The 13,078-nt window shown below is 39.1% G+C and overlaps 1 protein-coding gene across 18 annotated transcripts in view; it reads right to left on the bottom strand.

The window, feature by feature from the left end:
• Nucleotides 1-13,078, bottom strand: part of NAALADL2 (N-acetylated alpha-linked acidic dipeptidase like 2) — a 410,260-nt gene that overhangs the window by 305,606 nt on the left and 91,576 nt on the right. For 12 of the 18 annotated variants that reach the window (XM_064385281.1, XM_064385276.1, XM_064385277.1 and 9 more), the window contains one exon: nucleotides 3,059-3,137. The exons of 3 other annotated variants lie outside the window; for them this stretch is intronic. The gene's annotated coding sequence lies outside the window, so the exon portion shown is untranslated. Of the gene's footprint in view, nucleotides 1-3,058; nucleotides 3,138-7,520; nucleotides 7,589-8,736; nucleotides 8,848-13,078 lie in introns of all 18 variants that reach the window. 3 more of the 18 variants (XM_064385290.1, XM_064385278.1, XM_064385289.1) reach the window with 1 other exon arrangement.

Raw genomic sequence — 13,078 nt, 5'->3', positions numbered from 1 at the left:
TTGCACAGGAAAAAAAAAAAAAAAAGATGAAAATGCTGATAAAAATCAGATTATTATTCCAAGTCTGATAATTACAAACCCTGCAGTAAATTAAATGGATTTTTTTTGCAAATTCCATCAATACATTTCCATGCAAACAGTGTTTTTTGACAGCTGGTCAGGTTACACACTATGCCAAAATGCTCTACAGTTTCAGCGGTAAGAACAACTATTAACAAAAAGTTTGTACTCAACAAGAAAAAAGGGAAGCAAGAATTTGACAAATGACAATTGTTCTTACCAGTAAGAGAGAGGGGTTTGATTTTTTTTTTGTTTAAGAATGATACAGCTGTAGATATAGATAGACTTTAACCTCACTTTTGCCTGGTGTGAGAAATGGGCAAAAAAATGCCAGGTAGATCTTTTGTCCAACAGTTCAAAACAAGAACCCAACCTGTTTCCTACAGCTTTGACCTCATCATTAGGCACCAAACTTGTTTCTGAGAAACAAAAGAGCAACGAAAATTACTTGAAATATTCAAAACACACTGGATTATGCAGTCTCTGCAAGCTAACTGCACCTTTTTCCTTAATGATTATCTCCATATAAAAGAAAAATAGTTACTGGATCAATATTCACTTGATGACAACAACATTCATGGGGTAATGTCCATGTACTTTCCCAAAAGTCTTCTAGGGAACACTAAATTAACACCACATTCCTAAGGAAACATCACCTAGTACAACCCTACTACAGAACAAAGAGAGATCCCACCCTGGTGCTGACACCTGTGTTCAAAATCCATTTGAATTGTTTAAGAAGAACATGTACAAGGTTAAATCTGTCAGCGTCCTCAGTGTGTTCTCAGCCTGACATTATTTCTGTGTAGGAAGGGAAACAAAGCAGATGTGTCACTTCAGAGCTGTGTTTAACCACAAAAAAGCTTCTTCTCAGGGCTGCAATTATAACACAAACTCCAGCTCATTATCTTTTAGCACTAATGATAATTTTCAGAGGGCTCTCAGACTAAGAAAACAGAACTTTACATGGAATTAGGTCTAAGAGCTCGCAATTTTAGACAAATCTCTTCCTAGACATGGCTCTCATCTGGAAAGCACAATAATGCATGGGACAGGAAGCACACGTTTTCTTCCTTGAAGTAAAACGCTTGATTTGCTTCTCTTCCTCTTATGTTTCTTTTCAGAAGTGTGAAATACACAGAGACAAAACACATAAGATACAAATCTAACCCAGCCACGATACACATTGAGGATAAAGTGTGCAAACCCTCAGAAATCCTTCTTCATAAGCTCAAGAGATGAGCCAGTGTCAACTCCTGTGCAGTGACAAGGGACCTCAGCCCATCCTCCCAGGTTGCCAGGCAACTGTTCCTGTATCCTTGGCTTTATTCATCAGCCATTAGGCACCATCAGGCTCCCTTTCTTTTCTCCCTCACACAGGCTCCCACTCTCAGAGATGGATGAAGGGGAGGGGGAAGTTAAACAACATGACTTTTTTTCCAAGCAGAAGCAACATTCTGAGCTGATAGGTTTTAGCCAATTCACACAACTCAGATAATTGCTTTGTAGTGAAAGGTACAGCAGGATTGCAAGGTATGGCTGCATCAGGAAGAGGGTTCTGTTAAAAGCTGACATTAATGGACATCTAATATTATTAGACAATGATGACCTCATGCTGACAATAAAATGCCCTTTGAATTTCTAAAAACAAACCCAAAAAACAACAGATGAGAATTTTTTTAAACCCAGAAGAATGGCATTCACCATGAGGAAGTGGCAGGGCACAGGGCAAGTGGCAGGGCCATGCTGAGCACAGAGGGGAGGACACAGCTCTTTCAGCTGAAGTCCTCTCTTGCATCACCTTTTGCTGCCACCAGATAACCAACAACTACTGAATCCGATTTGGTTCTAGAAGCATCTGACATTTAAGGGCAAATCCTGGGCCTTTAAACCAAATACACAACTCAACAAAATTTGACAGAGAATATTTCCAATTTATTGTGCTCCTGGGACATGGGTCTATGGCTTGTGCCAGTATCACAACCCCAGTACTGGGATATGAAGTGATGGTTTCTGTGATGTCTACATGCATTGGTTAAATTTGGGGCAAGTTTTGCTTGAAAATAAAGGTTTTTGGGTACACTGCTGCCTTCATCCACAGACATAGCAGGGCATGTAGAATCAAGACGTTCCAAACACTGAAAATTACCCATTCTGAATTATTTCAATGAAGGAACAAGACATGATAAACATTCAAATCAGGTACAACCACAGTAAAGGACACTTAGTTGAGATTAAGAATACTTAGCTGTACTCACAGGTAACTAACTATTCATAAAGTTTTTTTTTAAATAATTCTTTTCTGCAATGGTTTCACAAACAAAACAAGCTTGCCACAGCAAGTTAAACAATTCTGAAGGAGAAAGGCTAAAAATATGCAGTTAGAGGATACATTTTCCATATACATGAGAAATCAAAGCATATACATATATAATGAAAGCTGTAGAGTGCTGAAAATTAGTCTCTGGTTTGGCTCTTACTTTCCTACAGATATTTAATTACCCCTTCATCATTTTCACTGCCTTGCTCCCTATACCAGGAGTATGGTACCATGAAAGGAAAATTAAGAGGAAGAAAAATGTGAATTACCATTCCACCAATTTTGTTTGCAACTGAGCTCCCAACATACAGAAGCTCAGAGCTGCAACCTGATTTTCAATTATTTATACTTTGTTGCCTTTTTAATTTCATATTTTCCATTCAATTAGAATGATCTCTCCTTCATATGCATATTCAATTTGCAGACAAAACCAGACAGTTGCCAAGGCAGTATGTAAGACACATAAGCATTCACGCCACTGTCTGTCATTTCTTTTAATTACTGAAGCCATACTCAAATTACTGGCTTATGCTTACACTTTATTTTAACTAAATTTTAAGTTTTGCAACTTGAATCCTTATTCTTTATTCTGAGTACACAATATCCTCACATTTCTTCCAAGCTGAATAATAACCATGATGAAAAGAAAAGTTAGAAGAGGTTTTTTTTTTCATTTACCTTAAAGCCAAGATGGGATCAGCTTTGTAGAGACTTTGTCACGAAGGCATATTTTCCATCTGGCCTCTACACTAATTCTCTGCAAAAGAGGGATACATCACATTTTATAATACCACTCCTTGAAACAGAAAACAGATCATTTGCAATGATGCAAATTGTAAATATAAATAGAAGATGCATTTTCCTGACACTGCAGCAAAGTAGAACATATTTCGAAGCATGATGATACTTAGGAAATATTTTTCTTACTTAGAGAAACAAAATATTGGCCTAAAATGTTAAAATCAATGTCCTTGTATCCAGCAAGGTCTGTTTCATGAAGACTCATGACTCCTCAGCAGGGCATTTGTGGTGGCACTTCTGCTATACTACAAAACACTGGACAACCAACAATGGCCTTTGTTATCCATCAGTAAACAGGAAGCGTTCTTATTACAAAAAACAAACAACATTGATATTATGATCATTTCAATATTTCATGTATTTCCCAGCAGCAACCTCATTATCACCCATATAAATCTCCCTCCTCCTTTAATGCAATTCAATGTCGATGTGTTCCTTCCTTAAGCAAAACAAGGTAGTTCAGTACATATTTAAACAGTCTCTCTGCATATCACTGAAGTTCAGTTGTAATCAAGGCTTATTATAAAGATTCCACAGACTGCTCCACTAATAAGCAAGCTTCCATTGCTGCACTCCATAAATTATAAAACAAAGAGGGAAAAGGACCAATAGCAACCAACTTTTGTCATGACTTTCTGTAAACACAACCATATCAGTAACGTAATTTAAAAAAAAAAAAAAAAAAAACCAAAACATAAATGCACCATGACTGTTGAAGGAAAGAGTGGCACTCAGTGCCAAGGTCTGGTTCACTCGTGGTGTTGGATCTCAGAAGTCTTTTCCAACCTCATTGATTCTGTGACTTCTTTTCAGCGTCCAGAATGCAGAACCCACCCAGCTCCTCCATTACTCCATTTCAGAGCACCACAACCAGCACTAATGCAAATAAACACACTGAACTAGCAGGAGTTCCATCTCCCAGACACTTGGCTTTAATATAAATTTTACTGATTTTACAGTTAGAGCAGGAATAGCAATGTTAGATTGGGATGCTCAGAGATTTGTACAGCCAAGTAAAATGAAGAAAAAAATACCAGTCCTAAAGAAAATTCATGTTTTGCCTCTCAAAAACCCAGTTCCCTCTTCACAAGGCAATTGAAAATGAAGCACAGGATGGCTTTACTGGGTTCCAAAAATCACATTTTCTTGACAATACAATATTGTACTACTCTTCTGCAAAAGAACACCTCTAGACTATACAGCCCCTGTAAGTACATCTTACATTCATGGTCTGACTGGACAAGACAAAAGGAAGATGAAAAAAACAACAAAAAACCCCAGTCTTTTCCCTGGACCTGGAAAAAAAATTATTTGCTCACAGGTCTCAGATAAAAGCTTCACGTTACAACATTTTATCTTTCTTACAGTTTTACTGCTCAAAAGATGAACTATGAGATTAAATCCAACTTTCTATTAAGCTCTAGAGACAATCACATGCCATGCAAGTCATAAGACTTCAGAGTTTGGACACAGTAGTAGATACTGAATATATGAGGGAAGCATTTCAAAAAGGCATTAACACTAATAGGGCTTACATATGTGTATCAAGGGAAGAATAGCTGCTAAGTTATGACACTCTTCTGTCCTGACCCAAAGGTACAGAAAGAAGCTGTCTGTATAATTCCACTGAATTCTGAGAGATTCTCCTAAATTCACCCACTTAGAAGACTTCTTTTTTTAAAGGCATCTGCTGGAGAGGAAAAGAAGTGAGAGGGGAAAAAAAGATGTCAAATCATACACTAATCACTCAAACATGGTTGTGTTTTACCAGTTTGAAGAACAAGTGCAGGGGCAAATTCAGCAGACACAGAATGGGGGTTGTTTTGTTAATCTAGTTGAAAATCAGTGGGAAAAAAACCCCCACAGTGAATGATTCCACAGAACATTGACAGATTATAGCTTTGTCCTGTCTCTCACATTTGGACATGAAGAACACTAAGTTTTTTCTGTCACCTTGACTAATAACTGCAGGCTCTCACACCCCTACAGCTTCTAGATATACAGTTAAAAAGGAGCAAAACAATTTGTTGACATAGTAGCAACAAGATTCAGGAAACTGAAAATAAAAGGTCATGTTTCAGTTTTACCATCAAGAGCCATTTATTTCATTAGTGACCACTTTCCTTGGCAGTAATGACTATGTTCATCCATGCCACCTATATATAACTTTTATGCAGCTAGCAAAGGTACAGATAATGACTCTGAAGTAATTGCAGTAGGGAAGCCTGAGGAAAAATATTCCTGTACACCAATCCTGAAAAAATTGTTCTCTCCTCTACAAAGTTTCTATTTTAGAAGGTAAGTATTTCTTGCTAGGAGAGAATATTGCAAATTAGAGCAGAAATCCCATTTCACTTAAAATTGTAATTCCTGTGTTTCACATGAGGCTCAGAATTCAGTGGGTAGAGAGGGCAGGGAGAGGAAGGAGGGACACAAAGATACAACAGCTCTTGGATTAGATGTTGCCACTTTCGATCCATCATCACATTTTCTCAGATTATGAAAATGTATTTTTCCCAGTAGTACATTTTACGCTTGACAGATTACAGATCAGTTTACACATTCACAATTGGAGCACTTGGATTTTACAAAAGTTCAGGTCTTTTGAGACCAGCATTTGTTATCTGGTTTGACATGAGTCAAGAGAAACATTCTATGAGACAATGACAGAGACACTTTCTGGCAATGAAATGGGTGAAGTCACAAACCCCTTAATGATCTCTGCAGCCAGCCTGAATTTAACACATTTTCTTTGACTTTACAGCTGGCTCAGAAAGGTCATTAGACTATTATATCTACTGTTATGTAGAGCAGCACTATACACATGTAAAGTTTCTATAGCAACACTTTCTTAATTCACTCTTTAAGCAAAACACCAATTAGCTTTTTATTATAGCCAATTAAAAAAATCTGCACACTAATTGACAACCTCTCTACACAGAATTTAAGCTTATGCAGAGGAAAATTGCAGTAAAATTTTTTTATGGTAATAGCTTACTTCCTATTCTCCCCTGTTAAGAGAACAGTAAATTATTCCTGATCAGGGCTGAACATTTCTTTTCCAATCTAAACCACTTAGACACAGAAGTAACCTATCCTGATATGCCTTAAATCTGAGAAGAGCCTGAAGATTACAGGTTTCAAAAAGGCATCAAAAAAGTAATCAGCTGACTTATTTCTGCATTGCAGGAAACTGGGCATTGGCCCCTGCACCTGGAGATCATGCAAGAGGCAGCCAGCAAAGTGTTTCTCTTTCAGAGTAGCCAAGCATGTTGAGCCAAGTGAGAAAGATGGCAAAAAAACTAGTACCTAAAGTCAAATTTAGCAGGGCAGAAAAGACATTTTCATTTCCTTCTTAGTACTTAGTGTTGGTTTTCTCAGATGTCTTCTGCACAGCTGGTGATGACAGCTTCTTTGTATGTCACTTCGAGTAGCAAATATCAAGACATATTAGTCAGAAACCAGTCAGTGAACACAATATAAAAGGGAATACAACATGATGCAGAGTATCAGGAAAAATAATCAACAAGAGAAGTTAAACCATCCTTTTTTGTATGATCTTCTGCAGGAAGCTGAATAAAAAAACATCATTCCCCTTACAGTTCTTCCATGTGAGGTTGGGATTCACCTTACTAATAAATAAATAAATAGACACAGAATGAGGTGGCAGATGGCTCCTCTGACAAGCTCAGCATGCCCCAATCAAGAATTAATGGTACTTGAGGTATCAGGAGGTCTGCTCATTCTTAAGGACACACTACAGAAACTGCTCCTATTCTCACCATCTTATTTACACCCACTGTCCCATAGTGCAGTATTGACACAGAAGCCTGAGGCACCTCACAAGTTATGTGGGGAAACCAAAAGTTTCCCTTGAAAGGCTGACAAACAGAAAAAGGGGTTAGAGTGGTCTTTCAAACCTACCACTGTAGAGGAGAGATCAAGGTATCCACCACACACGTGAAAGAAACCACTGTGTGTAACCTTGGAGCTGCTGGATACAGAGTCAGGCTCTGCAGTACTCAGGGACACCAGAGATAAGGGAGGAGAGCCAAGCAGCAAGAGCTACAGGCTTCTATCCTCAGTTCTTTAGGGAGGTAAACTCCCAAAGGCAGTTCCCTGAATACCCAGGAAATGGGAGCATTTTCAAATTCCAAGCTTTCCAAGTGCAAAGTGCCCACTGTCAGATGCAGAGCTCTGTCTGTACACAGTATTGCAAACAGAACACGTACTAATTCCAATTAATCTTATCATTTGCTGTCCCAAGACTTTGAAGATTTCTCCTCTAGTAAACCCCTGTGACCAGCACCTCACCAAAATATGGTCAGTTCACCCTCACCTGCAGAGAATATCTCTCCCTTCTCTGCCCTCCATGGAAATAGAGCAGCCCATGGCCCAAAACAAGACCTGTCAGTAACAGTGATGCAGAAGTGAATACTTGAATGTACCAGAGCAACCAAATAAGCTTTTTTTTCTTCTTCCCTTTTTTTTTTAATTTTTTAAAGCTATCTACATTGGCATCTCAAGCCATTTAAAATTTCAGCCAGTCAGCCCACCCTGCCAGTTAAATATTATACAGACACAGAGTGCATTCAAGGAGAAAGTTTAGGGCAAAGTTTATAGGCAGCAGTCAGGATCCCCTTCAGTTGCTCTCTAGGAATGCACACTCCCAGGATCAGAAGGGCTCCAGCTGGTGACAGTCACTTTTCAAATACATCAGCACCAGGTATCTCTTTCTTGCTGTCTTCCCTGCTCTGCTCCTTGCCAGGCAGCCTGCTCTGAGCAGGCACAGCCATGTGGCCAGGCGGCTGCTGTGTGATGTGCAAACCCTCCAGGGAGTACAGCAACAGATATGATTTCTGGCACTCTCATCCCTGCCAAGAAAACACCTTCAGTGGCCTAAAATATGAACCCGAGCCAGCTGTGCAGCCACCCCAGCCTTTGTAAAGGCAGACAGTTCACAAAGCAGACAGCTCACAAATCAGCATCAGGCAGGTGGAAGCTTCTCCCCCATATTTCCTGTCATTAGGATCAGTGTTCAAAGTGTCTTCATTAAAAGAGCAACTCGCACATCCAGCTGCAGGTAGAGGACACAGAGCTATGTGCCACTTTAAGACCCCAGAAAAAACAATTTTTTCTTGGATTGACTTTTTTCTACTGTTTTGCAAGAGAGCTGACTGCAATTAAATTGTCTTTGTCTAAGTATAAAAGCTCATTTCTGTTATTTCCAAGAAGTAATGGGATGGCTTTGTTGCTTCTGTAAATTACTCACCCACTGTTACAATCTACCATAGAACTAAAGCAAATTAAAACAATAGCCAAGGCATCACTGAGAGCAAAGATTTTCAACAGTTTTGCAAGATCTTTTTTGACTCCTTTCATTTACTTTTCTGCTTTTGAGACACATAAAACACAGAAGCATGATTGCAGTAAATTTTGATAACTACCATAGATTTCTCCCACTCTCTCAATGAAGGAAAGTATTTCAGAAAAACCTTCCATCCAAATTTATCTTTTCAATTCCTGCACAATCCCGTGTTGGTAATAATACGCACCCGTTACACTGGATGATGAAAAGAAGAATTTAAAGGAAACCATAATTTTCCTGCAGCATTTTTCAACCCCTGAAAAGAGGACTTTCTCCATCTCAAGTCTGGACACAGAACCTGAAAGCAAAATTACCACACAGAAGATAATTTTCTGTCTTCACATCTTGGTGAAGAAAGAAAAGTACCAACTTTATAACCTGCTACACTTCAATAATCTGATATTACTACCCTCAAACCCAAGAAAATGCTTTATTACTATTTTAAATAATATTTTATATAATACATGATATGCATTTGTTAATAGACAGTATTATTTATTATTTTAATGTTTGAAGTAACAGAAATGTTACCCAAATAATGATATTTTACCACTTCTCTAATTCTTGATATTTAATTAAAGAAGTATAGCAAGATCTCTAACTTGCAATCAGGTCAGACAGGTAATATGGAAAGGCTCTCCTTCTGTGCTTTCACAATTTACTAGAAGACTGAAAGTTAGGGGTGGCTTCAACACTATTTATAAAACTCTACCCCTAAATTCCCAATTGCCACATCTGTAAGCTCTGAAATCAGGAACTCTGAGTAAACAGAACAGGTGAATATTATGATCACCATCAAGTTCTTGAGCCATGGCATGACAGAGAAATTATTGTGTCTTTCTAACTTTCATGTAAGGTCTCCTGGAACTCATACTTTTTAAATCGGGCAAAATAAATACAACAAATCTCCAGTCCGGCTACTGAAAAAGGCCAAAGGATACAATGCATGGTTTTGTATTTTACCATTTTTTGATTAATTTAAAAGACCTAAACTTATGCTGGATTGAGCTGGGAAAGAAGGAAGCATGTCCAAGGATCCCACCATTTCAGAGTCAGGAAAGTCTGGCCAATTAAAACAGAAACAAACACTGAGGAAAATATAATTAAATACTTCTATGGAGGAATAACACTGTCAAAACAACTCAGTCCATCTCCCTCTTCCTGGTTCTTTCATCCAAACCTTCCAGGAAGCATCTAAACAAAGTAGGTCTCACATCTTATATTAGGGGTAGAGCAGCACTTATTTGTATTATATCCATGAGAAAAATCAATAGGTGCAGTTGAGATCTCAGCAGCACATGCAGTTTGATGGATACACTTCTCTGAGGAGTGCCAGGGGACAGCTGGGAATCAAGGAGAAATGTCAGGGCTGCCACCAACCCTGGCAGCACTTGGGGCATCCCCTCAGCATCTCCGGGCCTCAGCGAAGGGCTGGGAGAAAGAAGAGCCACCACATGATGAGAAACAGAGAGCTTCTGTTGGCCTTTTGCTTTGTCTTTGAGATAAGAACTCCAACAGTTTGCCTTTATATATTCAGATAAAAATAACTGAATATCTACCACTCAAATTAAAGGACACAGATGGCTGCTTTGAACTGAAAGAAAAGGCCAAAGACGCCGGCTTCAGTTACAAAGTCCCCTAAGAATAAGCAGAATGTTGTACCTTTGTTGGGTGGAAGGAGCTGTTATCCACCTTCCCTGCTCCTAATGGGATTCCCTGGGGTCTCCTTTTCATCACTTTCAAAAGGTCAGTCTTTGTCTCCAAGTGCTTCTTGTCAATGTTAAAGCCACATTCTGCTCTTTGATACCGAGATAAAAGAAGTATCTGCTGGCTTGGACCACCACAGGCTGAGAAAAAGCCCCACTGCAGTGTTTCAAAGCAGCAAGTGCATAACACAGGATGACCAGGGGAAGGAAACATTCTGCAGGAGAACAAAATAACTTGCCGTGATAAACTCGGTGACACATTTCACTTTCAGCCTGGTCCAAAACGCACTAAAGTTTGCAGAACTTCTGTTGATTTTAACAGGTTTGGGAATATGTCCCTTACGCCTGCTGAAATTATATCAGGAAAGGAGTATCAGTTTATCAGGTTTAGTGGGCACACACAACACATTTTATCTTTAAGCTTCTCTCCTTTAAGGAAAAGAAAGGTTGACACGCTCAGGGAATTCAGACACAAGAAATAAAGCAAATGAGAGGGAACGCAGATTTCTCAGTGGGAGAACAAACACAACAGGTTCATCTTCACAAGGGTTTGCATTTTCTCTCTCAGCATAAATAAAAAAAAAATACAGATAATATGCATTTTATTTTTACTTGTATTCTCATCAAGATTCATCCCAGTTGAAAAAGAAGGTATGTCTCTCCATATAAATAGATTAAATCATAAAAAATCAGTAGCAAAAAGTCAATTTCCAGACTTTATAACTATTTTCATCTAATAATTTGTATTTTGCTACTGCTAAGATCTAGACCTCACCAAAACCAAGTTTATATAGCATGACTATAGATAATCAGCTGCCAGCATTTTTATTAAATTCCTTATATCAGCAGACTTCATAAACTGGAAATTATATATATAATTTTTTTTTTCAACAGGAACATTGTGAGGCCCTTGGGGTTTTTTATAGTAAGGAGAAAAAAACTAAGCCACACATTTCCACCTTGCCCCAGCACACAACCAGCCAAATTCCAAAAATTAAAACAATTCTTGGCCCTTCAGCAAAGGCTGAGCTGCTGTGTGAAATGTGCTCATCACTGCGCCATCTTCAGCCTCCATCCTCCAGTTCTGCTCTGGCTGGGAAAGCTCAGGGGCCTCCATGGGAAGGGGTGATTTTGAGCACCCAGGAAGTTTAAAACCTCCTCCTGTGTCCAGGGAATCACAGAGGGTGTGTGAGGCCAGGACAAGGAGATTCAGTCCCCGTACCAACAAAGAGTACAGCAACAGTTTGGATACATTTTCATCTAATAAAATGTTTTTGGTGTAGAGATGCACCAAGCAGTAACCAATGAGCTCATCCAGGCACATCACACACAGCAGCAGCTCAGAGCTGAAATGAAACCTGACTGCACTCAAGACACTTATCCTGAATTATGTTGGCTGTCTTTGCAGGGATGGACAGAAATGACACACCGAGCAATGTATCAAAGGCCTTGTTTTATTGCTGCATTTTCTCCCTTTTTATACAGTTTTACAGACCTAGTGTGTGACTCCAGTTGGTTAATAGCTTTCTTGCCAATTACTCTATTGGTTAGTAAAAGGTATTTTTCCTGTCCATCAAATCTCTCTATTCTGAAACCGGTTACATATTTTCTTCACTGATTCTCATAGAATAGATTTTATGAAGGTACTAGTTGTTTTTCACCCAGGAATAGACTGTTATGTTAAGGAACTGTTCACACCAGGATTGTTTTCACACGGGAACTTGCAAAGTTAGAAATGATAGGCCACTGATCTAACAGAGCAGGCCTGGTTTTATGAGGCCTTTCTTTTATAATTTTTCTACCTTACTGCAACAGTTGGGTATTCCTGCCCAGCCCTACACTGTGTTCCCTCCTTCCACCCTTCAGGAGACACCACAGTTAAGTCATGCTGTGTTTTCACCAAAGGGATGCAGAGAAGAGCCTCTTCTTCCCCTCAGAACCCTCCTGAGACACAGCCACCAGGGCTGACCCTCCTCCTCCTCACTGCTCAGGACCAGGAGCACTCAATGCCATGGATTCACCAGGAGACAAGGTTCCAGACCTGATTCTGCCTGGAATTTCATGGCTAGGACATGCCACAGATGTGGCACCTACATCCCAGGTCTACCCCTGCCCAGACACATCTTTGGACTTCTCAGACTCTGTCCATTGGCATCTTCTGATCTTCATCCTCCTTAGATAATCCTGGTTTAGGAATATCCACCAGCACTAGCAGCCTGCCGTATGTCCAAGGTTAGAGGAAAAAATAGGAGCTGATTCATTTTGAACAGTTCAGCTAGACTGAGTTTTGCTGACTTATTATTGGTCAGCATATTTATTATGCTAGATATAAATAAAACATTAAACATTGTACTCAAAATATCCAAAATAGCCTGCAATTCTCCTACTTCCTGAACAAATTAAATGAGTTTTCACCCCAGTAGCTTTTGCTTTTTTTTTTATTATTAAAGAACCAACACAGGGAGAAGTCAGAACTATGCCTAAACTATGCCTATTCTAGGGAAAAAATAAGGTAAAAAAAAAGGGGAATAGCCATGGGATGATACAAACAAACTTCCACTAGTGCTGTAAGGTGAATTCTCTGCCATTGTTGCTGTTGCATTATTTTGGTAATCCAATTAACTTCTGATGTTGTCAAATGCAAAATCAGAATGGGTTTGCACAATGAGTACTTACACACAGTAGTAACACAAATACACCAATTTCTATTAGCTTGTGCTGTTAAATGCTCTCAAAGGCCAAGTGTAAAAGACCTATTTTACAGCAGTGATTATGAATTCCAGCAGTCCAGAAGACAAGTATTGTAGATGGTGTCCAACAACA

This window comes from Passer domesticus, chromosome 11, assembly GCF_036417665.1.
Source record: "Passer domesticus isolate bPasDom1 chromosome 11, bPasDom1.hap1, whole genome shotgun sequence".
Lineage (NCBI taxonomy): Eukaryota > Metazoa > Chordata > Aves > Passeriformes > Passeridae > Passer > Passer domesticus.
Note: the sequence above shows the minus strand (reverse complement) of the source record. Positions and strands in the feature narration are given on the sequence as shown.